At 46.7% G+C, this 21706-nt stretch overlaps 1 protein-coding gene across 7 annotated transcripts in view; it reads left to right on the top strand.

The window, feature by feature from the left end:
• Positions 1 to 21706, top strand: part of LOC147880866 (UDP-N-acetylglucosamine diphosphorylase 2-like) — a 194721-nt gene that overhangs the window by 141501 nt on the left and 31514 nt on the right. The gene's annotated exons all lie outside the window — the stretch shown is intronic.

The following is a 21706-nucleotide window of genomic DNA, read 5'->3' as shown; positions in this document are numbered from 1 at the left end:
CCATGGCTGAATCTTTAATTTCTGACATACATCTATGGCATGAGGGATTGGGACATCTCAACTTCAACAGTTTGGTGAAGATGCATTCACATAACATGGTTGTAGATCTTCCACCCATGCATGCACTTAAAAAACATGTATGCGAAGGATTCCATTTCCCAAGGACGGACCCTTGGTGCATCAAGGAAGTTGCATCTCGTACATAGTGATGTGTGCGGACCGGATGTGGACAACATCACTTGGGGGTACTATTACTTTGTTACTTTTATAGATGACTTCACCAGGTTCACTTGGATATATCCCATGAAGCTGAAGTCAGATGTCTTCTCTTGCTCAAGCATTGTATTGCCTCGGCAGAGAATGAGAGTGGGGAGAAACTCTTGACCTTCTACACTGACAGGGGGGTGAGTACTTGTCCTGGGAATTTTCTGAATTTTTAGCAGCCTGAGATATCATTTATCAATGCACAGTGACCTACACTCTGCAACAAAATGGACTGCGGAGCACAAGATTAGAACAGAAACAAAAATGGGCAGGTGCATGCTTTGTTAGATTATGAAGTTAAGCTGAGCGTGTTTTAGTGTGTTCTACTAGGAGTTCTAGTACAGTTTTATGTGTGAGTGCCATGTGTCATATTGGGAGATATCCTATATACACTTTGGTATTCTAGCGTCTGTCTATATAATTGTACTTGTGTGTCACATCAGCACACATCAAGGAGTCTACATCAAGCTTATGAATGTGAGTCTTTCCATTATGGTGTATTGCTCATTTCCATTTCCTTTCACTTTCATTATGTTTCGATTTGAGTATTATCTTCTCTCTCCCTAGCCTACCCTCTTTTTATTGTACTTGAATTTGCTTGAGGGTATGATAGACTTTGCTTGAGCTACTGAGCTCTCTTTATTTCAGCATAGTACTCAGCAAGGGCCTTAGTGCACCCTTTGCTTCAGCCCTTTGTGGCTTGTATGAGTTTTACACTTTTGGTGTAACTTTGTCCCACAGGCTCATGAGGCCTCCCGTGGACGTATATCTTTTTTTCTCTCTCCTTCTCCCTCTCCACCATGTTCCTTCATGTGGTATCACCATCCTTCCTCCTCCCTTCTTTCTTCCTCCATCCTTCCTTCTCCTAGGCCTTTCCCTCTTGCTCCCTACTCTTCGAAGGGATTGAGGTGACGGAGGCCAAGAAAGAGGAGCTACTCTCCCTCTTTTCTCTTGGAAGGCAGCCCTTCTTCCTTCACTCTTAGCCCGTCCATGAGCTAAGGATTTCGCTAGACGTTGGCGATGATTTGTAAAGTTGGAGCTGTTGCGTGATTTGCTGCAGATTTTGCTGCACCATTAGCCTCGACTTTGCTGTAGATTTGTGCTTAGATTTGGAGCAACTTGGTCACCATTCTTGGCATTAGTGGGCGTCTTCGTAGAGGAAAAGACAGCTCGTTTTTTTCTCAAAAGCAGCCCGTTTTTTGCTCAAAGACAGCTTGTCTTTACTGTTTTGGGGGCATTTTTGTGAAGGAAGTATTTGCTTACTATTGTGGAGATGTTTCTACTACTGGTTGCCCTAAAAACCACCTCATTTGGAGCCCTTTTTGAAGAAACGACCTACTTGAAGAGTGCTGCTGTTGTTGCCATTCACGCCTCATGAATGCCACCATCCGCCCCGACTGCAACATGAGGTGCTAGCAGCCTACGCTATTCCAGCTGGTCCGATGCCTTTTCTTGGCCGTTTTCTGCCCTGATTGCAAGTTGAGCTGCTGCTACAGCCCATACTATTCTAGGCTTTGCTCTCAGCGCGCACTTCAGTCCGTATTGCTGCAACATTTGAAGTAGACATGGAGTTTTCCAAAACGGGAATCGTCATTGAAAAGTTTTCAGGTAAGAACTTTCCGACTTGGCAAACCAAGCTAAGGCTTCTGCTTCTGAAGGAAGGTGTGTGGAAGGTGGTTAGTGGCAGAGACAAGAAACCTTAATCTAGTGAAAATAAAATTCTAGCGTGAGAAACTCTCAATGACAAAGGTCTTTCTATCATTGGTTTGGTTTGTCTGATGATCTTATTCATCACTTGGAGTTTGATGACACTGCACATGAATTATGGAACAAGCTAGAGCGCTTATTTGGCAACAAAATTATCAATTCCAAAGTATTTTTCATAGAGGAATTCTTTAAGCTCCAGCTCCATATGAAGCATGATGATTCTCTTAATGCTCATTTGGAATCCCTCATCACCCGACTTGTTGCTTTGGAGGCCTCTGTTGAGGAAGATAATCAGGTGGTAATCCTCCTTTTTAGCATTGAGGATATTCCTCAGTATCGTGATATCATACCAGCGCTTCGTGTAGCACAGGATATGTCCTTTGATGAAATGGTTGCAATGCTTCTCAATCATAAACGAAGGCACAAGGATGTCCATGAGGAGCAGGTATTATATTCCAAGGGTAAGAAGCCATTCAAACCTTTCAAATGTACGAAGCTTGGCCATATAGAGGACCATTGTTTTCAGAGCTTGTCAAACAAAAATCCAAGGAGCATGCTAACTTGGCTGCAGTTGGCACTAGTGAAGAAGAAAGACATTCCGACACCAACTTTTGCTGTCACTGCTCATCTCCGAAATCTATCCTTCCCTTAGGAGGTAGATGAGGATGATGAATATGTCTTCTAAAATATGTCCATGAGCTTGATGTATATGGGTACTTTGCGCTGGGTAGTCCCCCAAAAATTGAATGTAATAATCTCTTTGAGTCAATAAAGTTTCTCAGCCTTGGATAGTCCTCGTAAAATGATGTTTTGCTATCTATGATGTGTGGCTCCATGTCACCCTGTTTTGGAGCTAGGAGGGGGATGCATTATGGGAGCCATGTATTCGCTTTGATAGGGTCTCTTTATCAGGCCTGGCCGAGTTCTAGGATGTTGGTCTATTCCTAGACCTATGAGCTGGTCATGTAGCCATTCTAAGGCATGAGTCTCTGAGTCATGTTGAGTCGCTCCCACCTCACGCATCTCACGACCATACGGTACATCATTGCTCTTGCATCCCACATACATTGGGAGGCGCATCAGTTGGACATTAATACCGCCTTCCTTCATGGTGATTTACAAGAAGAGATCTATGTGCATTTCATGGTTTAGCAAAAAGTAGCCTACAGTTGCTGGTTCCAGTCGTGAAGCAGAATACAGGGCAGCCTTCACATTGTACAGCCACAGTAGCGTGTCTGGCTCCGTAAGCTACTTATAGATCTTGACATCAGCCAACCGACTTCTACTACAATCTACACTGATAGCCAGAGTGCTTTGGCTATTGCGAGAAACCCAGTGTTTCATGCGCGCATAAAGCACATTGAGGTTCATTATCATTATGTTCAAGAGTGACTGTCAGCCGGAGACATACAGTCGTCCTATGTTCCCACGGAGGACAACTGAGCAGATCTCCTCACGAAGGCTCTACCACAGCCCAAGTTTGAGGTTTTCGACATGCCTTACACTTGGCACCATTTTTTACGTGATGTTGATCTTGTTAGAAACATCGTGGAAGGGAGAGAGAGAGAGAGAGAGAGAGAGAGAGAGAGTTAGGGTGTGAGGAAATAATGCTCAAATGAGGACATGAAGAAGGCTTTCATTCATTTATCAAGTGTAACAAGACAAGTGAAGTACAAACCTTATATAGGCTACTCACTCACACACTAGCACCTAGTGCATATGGAATAAGTCCCATGATGACTCATGGCACTCACACAATACTCACTCACATAGACTAGTACTAGATCACCTAGTACTTCACACTAACACATCACATCACCACACTCTTTGGCTATGATATCTCCAACACCCCTTTCAGAGCAAAGAGTGTGAGACCCAATATGCAAAGAGTAGACCGATCCCCCCTCCACCGCAATACTGCAAAGAGCAAGTCCAACTATCCCAACACCTCCCGTGTGATAGTGCCCTCTCAGTCAACTTGCAACCGGCAAGGGCAAGCCATCACTTGTCATCCCTCCTTACTTTGAACTGGGTGGTGAATACCATCAACCAAAGTAAAAGACAATACAGTCATTTTTTGGGGGACAACCCAGGATAGAGGACCTCTGACTCCAAAGACATTCAATTTAAAGGGACAATTCAAGGCTGAGAACCTTTATTTGACTCAACACAAACACACATAGCATCACTGATCATCATCTACCACCTCAGAGAGGGATAGATCATGTAATATAGGAGATAAAGCTTGCTCCTCAGGTCCAATAGATGTGGCGTAGATATTCTCGAGCTTGTCCGGTGTCTCCTTGGCTGAAGTAGCGAGGTCAAGATGATGAAGTAGTTTGTTGACCAACCTCACACCAAGATGCGCCCATGACGAGTACAAAAGAAAACCCATAATCATGATCATAAATGATACATAGGGAGAAAACTCTCCGAGCTCATGGAGAAAGAAAGAAAGAGAGTTTATTAGCGTCCTCGGGGGGCCAAAAATGACCCATGGGACCCATCTCAATACAATGTAAAAAGAGTCTCCTCAAGGAGAGAGGTCAGGAGTCTATGAGTTCCTGACGACAGGTAAAAAGACGAGTGACAAAAGATCCCAATGCTGCTGGAGAGGCAGTGGAGAGAACTGATGTCAACTTAGCGGAGTCCCCCAGTATCTGCTGGTAGTCCTCCCTGATATGTGCATATCGAGGGCACTGTAGAGCTACATGTGCCTCCGTCTCAACGGTCTGCATGTCACAAAGGGTACAGACTCTAGCATGTCTAGGCTGGTGTATCCAAGCTCCCTGCTCAATGGCAAATGTATGAGATGTGGTACGGAACCTGGTGATGTTTCTGCGATATAGAAGGGGGATAGGTGTGCTAATATAAGACTGAGCATGAGTCTCTATGGACATATATATAGACCAACATGTGGGATTTATGTTGTCTTGGTAATATTCCAGCTTTACCCTCTTTTCACTTGTCAACCAGTGATTCCGCAAAGTGCTCAGTAAAGATAGTTGAAACTCTTGCATGTTGACCTTTTCAGGCGGCATGATCAAATATGCTTCCACTTTCCATCTGCTGAACCATTTTCTTATGTCGGTTGCCCATCCTGTGCAGATGACCTTACTTTTGTAGTTCTTTTGAAGCTTTGTGCTGGCATTCCGTGCTTTATGAGGCAGCCTATCAGGTTGCACTTGCTGCACCTCTATTAGGTATTGCATAACTCTGATCAATGCGTGAAATTCAATTGGTCTTCTTTCCGTTTCGAACAGAAGTATTGAGTATGGAGTAGTGGGTTTGACACCAAGGTGTCTCCTTAGGAAAGCTTTTTGCATTTTCTCAATATCATTCCATGTAGAGGCTGAAATGCTGCCTCCCCATACTTCCACTCCATATAATATTGTCTGCACTACATATGCATCAAACAATATATTTCTAATTTTCCAGTTCCTAGTGTCGGTGTGCCTGCAATCATTCTCAAGCTGGTAGTACTTCCCCCAACCAGTGTCCATCCTTCTATGTATACATTGCCACCATCTGTGATCTGTCGGGATATCAACCCCTAAGTATTTGAAGGTGCTGACATACTCAATGATCTGTCCATCAAAGGTGATCTCAGGGGGATGTTCTGGCTGATTGGTACAAACTGCCATCATCTTTGTTTTTCCGACATTTACTTGCAGCCCGCTTTCCCTACAAAAAGTCTTAAGCACTTGTAAAAGTTTGTGCATAGATTACGGATCGTATGCAAAAAGAACGACATCATCTGCGTATAACAACAATAGCACTGTCCAAAGCCCCAATTGCGGTCCTTGCAACCCTTTCTCTACTACAAATTCATTGATGAGCTCCTCCAGTTGGTCAATGCATATTCCAAACAAGGTAGGCGATAGAGGGCAACCTTGCTTCACTCCCATATTGCTCTCAAATACATCAGACATACCTTGTGTTTGTTTGAGTCGGCATAATACCTTTTCATAGATGCGAGAGATGCCTACCCTTAAGGCCAAAGGGACTCCTATTTCTTGCACTCTCTTCCATAAGCCTCCTCTTGGAACTGTGTCAAATGCTTTCTTGAAATCCACAAAACAACAAAATAGAGAGAGAGAGAGAGAGAGAGAGAGAGAGAGAGAGAGATTTTATTAGAGTCTTCAAAAGACTGATGGGTCTATGAGACTGAAAGAAAATCTGATACAAATCACAGTAAGGGTGGAGCTACTAAAACGAGCATCATCGCCCGTGCTGAATGGTAAGTCTGATCATACATAATCAAATACGTTTGGGTGTGACAATGAAAAGAAAAAAAGAGTGGAGCAGAGCGGAATCCTCCGTATGTCATGTCGCCCTGGCTGGTGCATAGCTGGTGATGGGACGCTGGCGTCCGTCAAGGGGTGCCGTGTGTCTCGATCTCCTGGAGGAGCCTCGACACAAGACCAAAGCCACCGTGACTCCCGTGCGACGTATCCCGGGTCTAAACAACGACGGGAGGTCCCCTAGAGTGATCTGTGTGTCCCCATCTTTGGGAGGTCTCATGGGGCTATAAGATAAGGGACAACCAAGAAAAGTAACTCATACAAGCCACTATGGGCTGAGGCAAAGGGCTCGCTAAGGCCCTTGCTGAGGGCTATACTAACAAACTCAAAATGCGGTACTCAAAATACAAAAACTCAAAAATCCCGAGATGCCAAGAGATGGGACTAGGTATCATCTTTGATCTTGGAGCTATGGTATCTCTCCAGTGGGACGTGAAGGTATCATGTATCTTCCTTTGTCAAGTCATCTCATGCTTTGGTGGGGACCATGGTCTCTGTGGTCTTTGTTTCCAGTGAGCCATAAGGAGAGTGACACCTCGACTCTAGCTATGGTGTTGAACCTCTACATCGTGCGTGGCCTCTATGTCTCTGGCTCCGTAGCTTTACGTTGTCTCTTCCTACTAATCCACTCTACCCTCATATCAGCTAGCTGCTGCTTTCCACTCCATTGTGTCCTAGGGCTGACTCAAATGTGTAGATGTCTGTGACATGTCTCTGAGCTCGGTCTGTCTCTTGTGGCACTATCACCTCTTGATGTTTGATCTGTCTCGATAGGATCTTTGTGTGTGGTTACATCTCTATCAGATATAGACTGACACAAACCTGGTCATGAAAATGGATCAGTTGAGAGTAAACAAAGCCATGCCCCTTCCGAAAGAGACAATGTTATTGTCCACCAATCTCCTAAGATTGGGCAAGTACATTGGAAATGCTCATCTGCCTCCACCACCTCTAGCATCGTCTCTGCAAGTCCTGCTGCTCTCTGGGTGTGCCTATGGCTTCCCTATCTCAATCCTCAGTTGATGTGACAAGACCCACATCTGTCCAATGGCAATCCTCAGTGCATGTGAGACTCGTCTGTCCTCTAGGTATTAGAGTCTGATAATCATCCCATTCCGTGATACTCTTAGAAAGTGTCTACGATAGAATTGGATCTTGGTGGGAAACTCGTGGTCTCCATCCCAGGTCCATTATGTAAAGAGCTAGAGTAGGTCCAACTGTATGATACGGTTGATTTTCTCTCATGGGATCAAAGGGAACGGTGCATCCAAGTTGTATTGGAAAGGGGGAGTCGGTCCATCTAAATACCTGACTGGGGAACCATCTAGATATACATGCATGTGCTAACGTCTCTCTCTGCTAGTCTTCTGGATGACTCTAGTGCTAGCGTTGGTAGTGTCCAGCTAGGCAATGCCCAAACCCTGGGTAAGTATGCCACGTCCCAAGAGATGCCATCAATCTGGAGTGGTGTCATGGCGAACTTTGCCAGTATAAGGTGAACTTTGCCAGTATAAGCTTACTTTGAATCATCTTGGACACCATAATCACCTGTAGTCTCTATTCTCTACCAGTCAGTCGCCGAGAGATCACTCCCCAAAAGAGTGCTGCATATATGGCTATTGGTGTCACAAGTGTATTAAACAACCATCCTTCATTGGGGTCCTGGAAGTGTGCCTGGAAGCACTATTGCTCTAGTCGAGCCAGAGCTCCCTCACCTCATATTGAAGTCCTCTTGAGACCCTTGAGGATCTATGGGATTCGTGACCACTATTTAAGTAATAGTGGTGTATGACATCTAGTGATAGAAAGCCTTACAAAGCTTGCTATGTTGTGAGTGCTTGCTTAGCTAGCTGTTAGGAAATGGAGTCAAGTTGAGTCTGTTTTGGTTTGTTCTAGTGACTCCTAGTGTGAGTTTTAGTCTAGTGTGTCCTATGGATGCCACGTGTCACATTAGGAGTTATCCCATATGTATTGGTGTTCATATGTATGTGTGTGCTCTATATAAGAGATGTACTTGTCTAGTGTCAAAGTAATCAAGTATCAAGCCTACAAGCTCTTTGGTCTACATGTGAGTACTTTTATTTTGTTCATTGCTCTTGCTATTTCATTTCCACTTCATTATGTCTCTCTTTGAGTATCATTCTCTCTCTCCCTAGCCTACCCTCCCTCTCTCCCTCCCTCTCTCTCTCTCTCTCTCTCTCTCTCTCTCTCATGGAGGAGGCGATCACCTTTGTGACCACCACCATGGGGGTCCCCGACCATGGCATAGAGGGAGCATGGTGTGTTGGGAGAGACCCCAACAGAGAGCAGCCCCGCTTCAGAGATTCACATGCTCGACTCGCGACACTTTGACGTCGAGCCGCTCTATGAGAGCACCCCACCCTGTCCATGGATGAGGATTTGACACCACTACAGATTGAGGAGCGACGAGTTCTTTTCTAGCAGCGGGATGTTGCCCGCAAGGAGGAAAAATGGGCCGTGGTCCGAGATGGTAGGTTGTTGATCGGCACCCATCGTTGTTTAGACCCGGGATACGTCCCACGGGAGTCGCGGTGGCTCTGGTCTTGCGTCGAGCCTCCTCTAGGAGACCGAGACGCACGGCACCCCTTGACGGATGCCAGCGTCCCATCACCGGCTATGCACCAGCCAGAGCGACATGACATACGGAGGATTCCGCTCCGCTCCACTCTTTTTTCTTTTCATTGTCACACCCAGATGTATTCGATTATGTATGATTAGACTTAGGATTCAGCATGGGTGATGATGCTTGTTTAGTAGCTCCACGCTTACTATGATTTGTATCAGGTTTTCTTTCAGTCTCATAGACCCATCGGTCTTCCAAAGACTCTAATAAAATTTCTTTCTTTCTTTCTCCACCATGCATCTTCACCAACTCGTGTGCCATCTCGAGTACTTTGCTGTGGTGTTCCAAGACTTTCTTGGCTGTTTCAACATAGTTTTCATGAAGTCCTTGTTGTCATAGGCTCGACATCTAAGGAGCACGTGCTGTTCATTTTCTACCTCCCCTGTGGGGCAAATTCTGTAGATTCTTTACTTTAATGGGACCCTAGGTCTTGCCCACCTCCCCTGCTGCACGTCTAGGTCATGTGAGCTGGTCCTTATTTTGCAGATTAACAGCCTCTTGAACATTGATATATCTTCCCCATGTATTTTTGCATTTCATAGCTGTCAATTGGACTGATTTTTTGCTTGTAATACTGCATTTTTGCCCCTAAATCTTTTCCGCTTGAATAATCTGATGGGGGACTGAGGGTTTACTCCGAATCATCTTGGATCCCCTGGTCACCCGGAGCCTCTCAAATGTGTTCCACTCAGTCGCTGAAATATCACTCCCCCAAAAAGGTGTTGCGTACATGGCCGTCGGTCTCACCAGCGTGTCGAAGAGCCAGCCCTTCGTCGAGGGATCCTGGAAGTGTTCTTGGAAGCATCGCCTGTCTAGTCGGGCTAGAGCACCCCGTCCGCGTGTAAGTCGTGCCGTACCCTCATCGATCATCGTGAAACCTGGTCCAGTGAACACAATCCCCAAATATGTGTAAGACTGCACTATCTCCACAGGTTCACCACGGTATGTGAAACTATTGTGACAGGACACTGCTCGCGAGGTGTTGAAGATCATAACCTTGGTCTTCGCAAGCTTAACTATCAAGTCTCGCTCCTTGCATAACATCTCCAACGCCTCTAGATGTTTCTGCAATCCCTTGCTGAGGATGATATGAAGACTATGTCATCGGCGTAGATTAGTATCTAATAGTCTTCTAGCAGGTACAGGTTCGGTGTAGATTGTGAGGGCTGAAGAGGTGGTAAGCGGGCCTTAAGGTCTTGAGGGGGCTGGCCACCAAGCTCAGCCTTGGTGTCTTGCAGCCCAAGGCTGCTTCACAAGCAGCGAACAGCTGCTATGGGCCTCAAGACCCCTTATGGCGCAAGTGAACAGCCCATGGGGCTGCTATGAAGGCTCGGGGCTCACACAACCCTTGACGGTCATGTTGAGGTCTCACCTCGTGGGGGTCTATGTGATCTGGCTGAAAGAACTCCGTGATAGAGCTCTGAGAGGTATCAGTCGAGGAAGAAGTTTGATCCTGTCTCCGTGCTCGGAGTATCCTATCACGGTGTATGAGCACCTCATGAATGAAACCAGCCAAACATCGCTGGTTTGGGAAGGAGAGGAAACGGGCCAAAACCCCATAACTATCTATGAAGAGGCAGTAGAAATGCCCTCGGATCTCATAGTAAACAGGACACCTAAAAATGAAATGCTCCTCTATCTCAACCTCCTGCATGTCACACAATGTGCATACGTGCCTCTCTCTGGGTAACCGCTCTGCTCTACCGCTCTCGATACAAAGTCTGTGTGAAGAGACCCGGAACTGCCCGAGAGAGATCCTCAGCGAGTGGGGTAGGTGAATCTGCGTGTATTCTGGTGAATCGATGAAACCCTCCGCTGTGATATGTAAGAAGTGATCTCTGTAGAAGCCTAGCTTCACTGGAAGATCACTCGGGCTCAACCAAGTCCGGAATGTTTATAGCTGTAGTAGATCCTCACAGGTAACTTGGTTGACCTCGTGTGATAGGAGGGGAGAGAAAGGAGCATCCATGTTGTATTGGAAAGAAGGTAGTCTGTCCATTTGGAGCCCTAGTCCTGCAAACCATCTCTTTGTGCATGCATATCAACACCTCTGGTCTCCCCCTATTGCAAGTGCCATAGAAGAGGACAGTGCTAGCCATGGTATCCTGCTACGCTCGGATGTGTAATCCCCATACTCCTTGACTCGGTACAAATATGTAATGACCTGAAATGCAGCATCTAGCTGTAATGGGGGTGACCCAAACTCCACTCGAATGATCTGGTGAGGGACGGATGGCTTACCACGGATCATTCGTGATAACATGAGAACCTGTAGCCGCTCCACCCTGGCCCACTGTGTATCCGACAACCGAGCATGGACTGCCATACATCTCTGTTGGGCGGACCGAGGAGTCAAAAAGCAACCCTTTGGTCCGTGGATCCTGAAAGTGAGAGCGGAAGCACTGTCTCTCTAGTCTAGGCAAGGAAGCATATCCTCTGCTCAGGCGTGCATGCATTGTGGGTCTCATAGTGAAGATGGGTCTGGAAAAGACGACCCCAAGATAAGTGTATGATGAAACTACCTCAACAGGAGACCCATCAAATGCGAAACACTCATCGTGCATGACGGCTCGAGATGTCTTGAAGATCATAACCTTGGTTTTACCGAAGTTGACCTTCAAGTCATGAGACTAGGATTTTTTAGAGGGTACTCTATCCCGCTTTGGTTTTTCAGATGCATGGATTAGAGGAGTATCCTCTCTCTACAGATCAGCCCATAGCCAGGTGCTCATTGGGGGGGTAAGAGGGGACAGGTTTCAGATTTCTGGATTAGTCCGCCAGGGATGTCCTCTTACCCCTTTTCTTTTTCTGTTTGTGGCGGAAGCTATGAATATCTACCTTAGATCTCAAGCTGATATTTATGGGTTGAGGCTTCCTATCCGCTGGGAAGAAGAGCTCCTGGATAGTGAGCTGGCAGATGACATGGCTATTTTTTTGGATGCCACCCCTAAGACACTCACTTCCTTCCGGACAACCTTGGATTTATTTTGCACGGCTGCAGGTGCACACATGAATTGGCATAAATCCAATGGCTTTTGGAGTTGTGATGGTGACACACCGGATTGGGGTAATGATATTGCCTTCACTTGGGTACAGAGGGCGTCTCTGTCAGATATTTGGGCTGCCAGGTTGGGGTGGGCATCTCTCCCTCACAACAGTTTGCTCCGGTGTTGGAGAGCATCAGAAGAAAGCTCCTTTTCTAGAGCTCAGCCAAACTTGACTTGGCTTCCAGGGTGGTGGTGGTTAATTAGGTTCTTCTAGCCACAGCATGGTTTATTTGCTCTTATTGGTGCCACTCTAGGGATTGTATCACTCAGCTTAAGAGGCCCGTAGGAAACTTTTTATAGAGTGGTCTAGATGGCACAACTGATATTATAGCCAGGGTGGCTTTGGAGACCTTGATTCTTCCTACAAGAGAAGGGGGTTTAAATACCATCAACCCGGATGTACAGTGCAGAGCCTTACTCTGCAAGGTCGTTGTGAGAGGACTTATGCCAGGGCAAGAGCCTTGGAAGGATTTCTTTATCAGATGCATACAGTCTCGCACGCCCACTTCAGGAGAGGATTGGACACATAGCACCGGATGGGTTTTCACCACAACCCACCTCAGATCTCCCTCTTCCCCTCTTATGGTTGCTATCCTGAAAGCATGGGCCAGCTTTAGGAGTACACTTCGCAGGATTCCCCCATCCACCCGTGAAGAGATTGAAAGGCAGCCTATCATGTGGAATGACAGTATTTTGGATGAGCATGGCAGACCACTTGGAGCTTCTCCTTACATGCAGTGGCCAAGATATTGTCTAGGATGCTCCTCTCATGAACAAAAACTGTCTTAAGTGTTTTGCACAGCTCTACCCGACGCGGTGTTAAGGGCATTCTCAAAAATCTCAACATGAAGTTTGTCTAACCACATCTTGGATGGAGTAGCAAGCTCAAGACCTTTGCTAAGGGCTTGTAATCTATCCAATATTGTGATCCACTCCCCTTTTGCCATCAAGGAAATTCCATTCCGGGCAAGGAATTCAAGAAGCAAATCCAAGTCAAATTTTCCTAAAGGCCAAATGCAAGGGAGTGCTAATGTGCCCCCAAAAACTCCGAAAGGATAGCCGAGAGGACAGACCGTCCTCACCTGTGTATTTCTACACTAAAAGAGCCGCAAGGGCTTTCAAAAGCTCCTCATTCATGGTGGGGATCTCTCGTTAGGCCATAATGCCCAAAGTGCCCATTGTGAGGATGTGATATCAGACCTCCTCACGAGCTGCCAACACTGGGCCCTGCTTCTACACGGTGGGAGCATGGAAAGCATTCAGGAAGCTTCCTGCAGACCAACGGGCATAGATGGTTCTCAATCTCAGAGGAAGTGGAGGGAGAGTCCAGCAGATTGATGCAGCCTTTCCCTTGGATTGGGTGGACACAGATGACATGCCTATTTCTTGCTCCACCTGGATGGGGGCATTTTTCAGATTGGGAGTTCCTTTACAGGTGATTGCTTTTCATGACACACATGAGGATGCCTTAGTCTTTGATGTTTCTTCAGGGGGAAGGCTGTCCAGATCCACAGAAGATATCTTGTTGGAGGTACCGTTTCAGCCAGTCAGGATAGTGGGCTTCATGGAGCATGGCTCTCTTTCACAGTGGTACTTGGATCTTGACCCGCTTCTCATTGCCCTGGGCTCATGGAGGCTGTGGCTCTATGGAGGTGTCCCAATTAAGTTTTTGCAGTGGGACCCTGGGTAATAGGAATGGATAGATGAAGGGCACCGAGAGAAGGGCATCCCCTTCTTTCGTTACACGGTCAGTAATGCCAGGAAATTCCAGCTCAGCTCTAGGGGTTGGAGGCCTACCAGAGCTCCTCATTGGGAGAACTTTCAGATTTTTCCTGACTTATAGAAAAGTTTTTCGCAGAGGCTCTAGAAATCCCACCGGAATAGAAAAATCACTCTCTTCTTTTGGCTTTCTATTCATGGTGGGATAGCAGTGAACCATTGGAGATCCAGGTTCGGGGCTGACCCTACTTGCCCTCGTTGCCTTTCTGCTTCGGAGAGAATACAGCACTGCCTTTGGGATTGCAGACATGCAAGAATCATATGGAAGGGGATTGGAAGACTTTTCAGCACTTTTGTTCGCCTCCCCTTCTATATGACCTGGGGATCAATGGCTTGGCTCACTCTTTTAGGGCCCCAGGTTTTCTTTGAGAGACATGACTCCTCTTGGGCTCTTCACATCCGATGACACCGTATGGAGTCGTGCTCTCTAGAGGATGTTTCGGCCACTCTCTTCAGGGCTGCTCATTCATCGGTTGACTCTCCATGGGAGATCTTAGCTAGCATTGCAGCATGGCACATTTGGAGAGCCAGATGCACTGAGGCTTTGGAGGGTTCTCAGGTTCACCCTTCTCAAATCTTGGCTAGTACTTGGACAGATACGGTACACACTCTGATGGCCATTTGGGCGACCAGGCAAGGATCCTCTCGAGCAGCCTCCTCCAGGAGAGTTGCTTTTCTTAGAGATTGGAGAGGCTCTCCCTTCTTTGCTGAGACTTCTACAGGGTTGAGTTGGCATTTTCAGCCTCAGCCTTGGTTTCTTTCTACCTCATTCTTCTGAGGTGTTTTTTATTACATGCTTAGCATGTTGTATTTCCGCACAAAGCTTGCTCTAGCGAGTTTCTTTCTTACTTAATAGAAGTCTCTTTTTTACCCAAAAAAAAAAATCATGAGACTTACAAAAGGACTGTAGTGCGTCAAGGTGTCTTTGGAGCCCCTTTGGTGAGGAAGACAAGAGAGCCACGTCATTTGCGTAAAGTAATATCCGGATCAGCGTGCCTGTGAGAGAGCAACCTACCCCACCCTGTGCCTGCATCACTGTTTCGAGCTCGTCGATGTAGAGGCCAAACAAGGTAGGTGATAATGGGCACCCTTGTTTGACCCTGATAGTGCTCATGATCTCATCTGTCCATCCAGATCTTAATTGGAATCTTAATTGGACTCTGCCTGAAACTCGCTCATAAAGTGCCATGATAGCCTAAATGATCTTTTGGTCGTAACCCAAATCCTGTAGGTGTTGTATGAGGCGGGCTCTCGGAACGGTGTCAAATGCCTTGCGAAAATCCACAAAGCAACAGTAAACCCTCTGCTTCCGTGCCCTCGCCTCCTCGATGATACATCTGAGCGCGAGAATATGGTCCATGGTCCCATGATCCCGCCTGAAACCGGCTTGTCCTGCTGCTCTGAGTCCTCGACACTCTGCAAATCTGTTGACCTCAGAATCGAGTACTGATGCATAAATCTTGGACATGACATGTCCAATCATAATGGTCCTGTAGTTCTCCGGGTTCATGGGATCCCCTGCCTTGTGGATGGGTGAGATAGTGTTGATGGTCCAAGTGCGTGGAAACCCCAAGCAAACAGCTTCATTAAATAGCTTGGCTAAGATCAGGGCTAGGAGGTTAATCCCATATGCAATGAACTGAGTGCATAGTCCCTCATGATCCTTCGCTCGGCCATTATGAAGTTTCATTACGGCATCCTTTACCCCCCCCCTAGTGAAGAGGGTGTAGGATATGGGGCATGGCATATGTGATACTTTAGGGGCTGGCTTATTTGGGATATCATTGAGCGTGCATGCATAATCAGACCACACCTTAGTGTCAGTGAGTGGTGGGGGGGACCGTCCCTCTAGAAATCTCCGCTAGAAGTCCTTAGAGTTGTTACTGAACATAATGTTCAGCAGCTCCTCCTCATTCCGACGCACGAAGTCAAGTTTCTTTCTGCGTATCAGACGAGGGTACTCATGTAGCGTCTCTGGTCGCTCGGAAGGCTGTTTTTTGTTTCGAATTTGAGCTGACGGCGTAAAGCCTTACACTCATCATCATACCAACTATTACAGGGTATGGTCCCAAGTGGTGGTGGGCGGGTGGTGTGGGGGAAGGCGTGAAGAGCAGCCTCGTGCAGCACGATCCTCTAAAAGGTGTATAAAGTCAATGTATGCGAAAAGTATGTGCAGAAGGCCAGAGTAAGTAGGTGAGTGATCACGATCAAAGCGTATATCATGGTAGGTGGAGTAAGAACTCAACATGGTAGAAAGTGCTGTGCGGCGGGGGGTAGAAATGCTAAAGAAAAGGTAGGTATGATTAGCCCTTGGAGGGAGAGGTGCTACAGTAAAGTCAGTGATGCGAGATGTGAAGGCAGGGGATCCCATGATGTAATCCACAACACTGAAGCCTCCCCCATGTGGAAAGCAACTGAAGCCACCTGAAGCGGGCCATCTATCAAGACCATTATAGATAATGAGATCATGCATCCTGCTGAGGTCTAATAGAGCCTGCCTATAAGATGTGAGCGGTCCTCGTCTGTCAGCCGAAACTCATAGCATACCTGCCTCCTCAAGGTCAATGTCTGGCAGTAGAGTGGAATCATCCCTAAAGTCGAGGAGTGGTGCCTGACGAGAGAGAAAGAAAGAAAGAAAGATATATTAACGTCTGCAAGATGCCTCGCGAACCTATGAGACAAAGCACGAATCCAAGAAGTAGCACCTCATACAAGCCAGTGAGGGCTGAAGCAAATAGTTCACTAAGACCCTTGCTGAGAACTAAAAACTAAAAGTTGAAAAACTGAAAGCAAAAGCTAAAACGCTAACATGCTCAGGCTTCAGCTACTAGTGAACAAAATACTAGAGTAGCAAAGTAACAGGAGCGTGTCAGGCACTCAGGGCTAGCACTCCTAGTAGGTGCTCAGGTTCCATATATCCGGGTAACCTGGTGGCACTCTAATGAGATGTGAGAAGCTCTCGTATCTATGTCTGTCGAGCTGTCTCGCAATGTGGGGGAGGGAGTGGTCTCCTTGATCTTTGGATTAGGTGTGCTATGTCAAGGGTGATGCCTCGTCTCTGGCGATCGCCTCTAAGAAGGGATGAGATAGACCGGACCTCGATCGTGCGTACTCTGGGCTTTCTTCGTGTCGCACGTGGAGTGTGTCTCCCTCGTGCACCTCTACCGCTGACCCATGATGCTCTTATCTCATCAAGCTCCTCTCCCTCGGCTACGTTGGCAGCTAACTCAGATGGTGACCTGTGGCATCAGCCCATGCTGCTCTTTGGCCTGTCGCATCAATGTGTCTCTCTGTTGGCGCATCTCAAGCAAGTAGAGCCCAACACAGACCTGATCGTGAAAATGTATCAGCCGTGTGAGTGGGCCAAAGCCCTGTCCCTCCTGAAAGAGGCAATAATATCGTCTTCGGATCTCATAGTAGACTGGGGAAACACAGAGAAAATGTTACTCTGTCTCGATCTCCCCCATCTGGCATAGTGTGCAAGTCCTCTACTCTCTGGGTATGCCTGCAGCTCTCCTTACCTCAATCCGTAGCTGATGTGATGAGACTCGTAGCTGACCAATGGCGATCCTCAATGCATGTGAAACTCTCATGTCCTCAAGATACTGAGGTCTGATGACAAGACCGTGCTCTGAGATCCTTAAGAAGTGATCACGGTAGAATTGGAGCTTGGTGGAGAGCTCCTCTTTCCCCCAAGCCCTAGATGTATGGAGTTGGAGGAGGTCCAACAGTATGATACGGTTGATCTCATCTCGTGGAATCCATCTCGGGTGCTGCGTCCAGGCTGTACTGAAAGGGAGGAAGTTTGTCCATCTGAATGCCGTGACTACCAAACCACGTGAATACCCGTGCGTACCATGCTGTATCGACACCACTCTCTGCTAGTTGCCTAGAGGACTCTAATGCTAGTCTCGGTAGTCTCCACGGGGGTAAGAACCAAACTCTATGGAGAAACGTCACCGTCTGGAAGGTGGCATCAACCTGAAGTGGGGTCATGACGAACTCTGCCTGTATAATCTGATGAGGGACTGAGGGTTTACTCCGAATCATCTTGGATCCCATGGTCACCTGTAATCTCTCAAATCTCTTCCATTCGGTCGCTAAAATGTCACTCCCCCAAAAAGGTGTTGTGTACATAGCAGTCAATCTCACCAATGTGTCAAAGAGCTAGCCCTTCGTCGGGGGGTCCTGGAAGTGTGCTTGGAAGCATTGTCTCTCTAGTCGGACCAAAGCACCCCATCCTCATGTGAGTTGTGCAGTACCTGCATGCATCATCGTGAAACCTGGTCTAGTGAACACTATCCCCAAATATGTGTAGGAATGCACTATCTTCACAGGCTCGCCTCGGTATGTGAAACTATGGTGACAGGATACTGCTGCTCGCGAGGTGTTGAAGATCATAACCTTGGTCTTCCGAAGGTTAATAGTCAAGTCTCTCTCCCTGCAGAACATCTCCAGAGCCTCTAGATGTTTCTGCAGCCCCTCTGCAGAGGATGATATGAGGACTATGTCATTGGCATACAACAGTATCTGCACCATCATGTCCGCTAGGAGCGAACCCTGTCCGCCTAGTCGATCGACAAAAGAAATGATCTCGTCGATATAGAGCCCGAAGAGAGTTGGTGATAGGGGGCGACCTTGCGTTACTTCGATGGTGCTCTCAATCCAGTCTGATAAGCCTCCTGGGGCATGTATGCTCCTCTGACAGACTCATATAAACTCATGACCCCCCAAATCATGATGGCTGGGAGTTGTAGTTCCTATAATCTCCTGATCAGGCGAGAGCGTAGGACAGTGTCAAATGCCTAACGAAAGTCTACGAAGCAAGTGTAGACTTTCTGATGCCTCGACTGCGCCTCCTCAATAATAGCCCTCAAGGTGAAAATGTGATCCAGGGTGGGGTGCTGTCTCCGAAATCTTGCTTGCCCAAGTGCCCGCTATCGGTGGCCCTCTGTGTGACTGCTGATCTCCCTCTCTAGTACCGACCCATATACCTTACCCAAAGTATGGCCAATCATAAGAGTACGGTAGTTCCCAGTGTGCATGGGATCGCCTACCTTGTGTATTGGTACTATGGTGGTGGTGCTCCAGGTAGGTGGAAAGCCATGGCATACAGCATGATTAAACAGATGTGCTAATATCGGGGTCAGCATTTGTTGCCCATGCACAAAATGCTTAGTGCGTAGTCCCTCATGATCTGGTGATCGTCGGTTATGAAGCCAGAGAAGAGCAGCTCTTGCATTCTACGGAGTAAAGAAATGACATGTGGTGGGCCTGGGCATAGAGGACATATCAGGTGGTGCATGACCTGGGACATCATATAGGGAGCAAGCATATGTGTGCCAGACAGCGGGATCTATGATGGGAATGGGTGACTTCCCTTCTGATAGGAGTCCCCATCCCGTGGTGGGATCTCCTCCGCGAGAAGAACTGATCACCTCGTCCATCTTGTGCATGAGGAAAGCCCACTTCTTACGCTGTGTCACTGGACGTGAGATCCGGTGTGCCTCTGGCAGAGTCAAATGTCCCAGTGCTATCTCACGTGTAAGGTGGTCTCTCATCTCTCTGCACTCATCATCAAACCATGGATTTTGGGGCATCTTCCCATCTGGAAGACGTGCAGATCGTGTCGTGGGAAAGGATGTGGCGGTAGCAGAGAGAGATTAACATCCACAGGAGGCCTCGTAGGCCTATGGGACAAAGTATAGAGAAAAGCGAACTCATACAAGCCTCAATGGGCAGCAAAGGGCACGCTAGGACCCATAGGCGAGAGAGAGAGAGAGAGAGAGACTTAAAAGACCGAATGGCCTATGAGGAAATTACAACACAATGCATTACCAGAGGGAGAGCATAAATGCTTCTCTCACTCACCAATGAGGAAAGAGTTGCTTGTGTATGTCTCTGGAGCACGTCCATCTAGATAAATTACTGGGAAGTTATGGTGGCACAATTTTTAGGGATCTAGGAGGCCTTAGGTATGTGTACAATAACTGAGGTGGTAAGTGTCTTGGTAGAAGATGAGATAGAACATATACATGTACCGGTCTTTTGAGGTGCACCTTGGCTTTTCCATTGATGAAAACAAATGGAGAGCGTCTATGTGATATTTGGGACCTCTTCTGACTTCCATGTCAAGCATACCCTCTCATTAGGAGTAATATTCTCCCATCTTGTCTTGATGTTAGTCTATGCGATGGAACTCCAAGCTATCCAGGGCAATCCTCAATGCATGTGACAAAGGGATTTGAATATATCCTATTTTATTCTCTTCTCTATTACTTCATTATCACTTCTATTCGTTCTCTACTTTCTCCTCTCTCTTTTAGAAACCAAATATATGACCTGACTTTATGTGGAAGGAGCAAGAAAAATGGGTGTTTTATCATTTTCACCCCTTCCTCTTTGCATGAAGCCATTTCTTGTAAACTGAAGAAATTAATTCTCAGAGAACGTATTCATAAGAGCAAAGAACATAAGAAGCTTAGAAGGGGAGTTCATCCAAGACATGGAGTTATGCAGCTAGAATGATTTAATTACTCTTTGTCAAAGCAGATGAGTTATGTTTGAGGATCTTGAAATCATTCTTGGAAGCATTGTTGCTCAAGGCAGATGCAGCAAACTACATACAAAAGTCCACTCACAAGAAGGAACTTGCCGCTATTTACATCTTCTTCGCTCCATGTTTGGGAGGGAAATCAGAAGTAGGAGCATTCTTGGAGAAGATAGAAAATGAGCATTTGGGCCCGTAAACCGTCTGTACTCTATTTTGTGCTTGAAATATGTTACATTCGATTTCATTTGCTGAGGAGGAAGTGGATGAGAAGACTTTTGTTGCATTTGACAAGGAAAAGGACAGAGTAAGCCTAGCAAGGGCAAGCCATAAGAGAATAAGGATTATTTAAAATGTGAGAAGTCTTAGGCAATGGAGACAAGAAGAAAACAAGTGTTTCTATTGCGCTAAGCTGGGTCACTTTGTTGGAGACTATAAGAAAAGAAGGGGGACCAAAAGAAGATAAGCTAAGTGGAAGAGAAGTCAAAGTAGATGATGTAAATCTGGTGGTAGTTATCAGTGGCAGCATGGTGATGATCAGTCAGCCACAAGTGGAGAGGACGTGTGGATTACAAGGAGTGGTTCTTCCAAGCGCATATCCATCAAAATTGAGTATTTTGTCATTGGAGCCAACCCATCCAAATCGATGGGGACAATTGGGACTTACAGTCAGCGACTGGGGAGCTATTTGGCAGAGGAGAATTGTGATGAGACTCTGGTGGACAGAGTGCATGTACTTTTTGCCAGATGATGGATGGTGGAAACATGCCTAGAGAGCGTCGTACGAGATAATTGACAGCTACATCACAAGGATTAGTATCTCTCATAGTCTGTCGGCTACAGGCTCTCGTGCTCAGTTTTGGATTGGGACTAGTGGATGAGCATCAGTGAGTCAGTCGATGACCTCGTCATCAGTAGTGATCACACTTGGGAAGGATTAGAGCTGGGCATAGGGTAGATTCCTTGATACACTTTTGGTTAGGATTGATGCACATATCACACGGGTAGTGCATGCAGTCCACATGGAGCACTATGACGTCCACAATGGGCCTCTTGGGACTGCCATGCCAGGATTGTTTTGGCCAGCATTTTCTAAGGGCCACTTGTCTGCCCTGATTGGTGTGAAAGGAACAAATGATCAAAGTTTTTTCCTTTTTCTACTTTTTGTAAACATCTCCCCTTCTCAACATGATGTGGAAGAAGCAAAATTGGCAGCTGTCTCCTCAGGGGATGTGTCTTTGGTGACCCCTACCTGGGCCCTACCTGGGCAGACAGAGGGGGAGAGAGAAGGGGGGGGGGGGCATAACAAGGATATCATCGTTGTTCCATGTTCATTTTGTTGATTGGCTCTCTTTTCTTGATGATTCCATTAATAGCTTGATGAACAGCTGAAAATTTTATGAATTAACTT

This window comes from Dipteris shenzhenensis, chromosome 31 (assembly GCF_047967505.1).
Source record: "Dipteris shenzhenensis isolate YYH24624 ecotype China chromosome 31, Dip_SZ_1.0, whole genome shotgun sequence".
NCBI lineage: Eukaryota > Viridiplantae > Streptophyta > Polypodiopsida > Gleicheniales > Dipteridaceae > Dipteris > Dipteris shenzhenensis.
The sequence above is the reverse complement of the archived record's forward strand: the minus strand, read 5'-3'. Positions and strand labels throughout refer to the sequence as shown.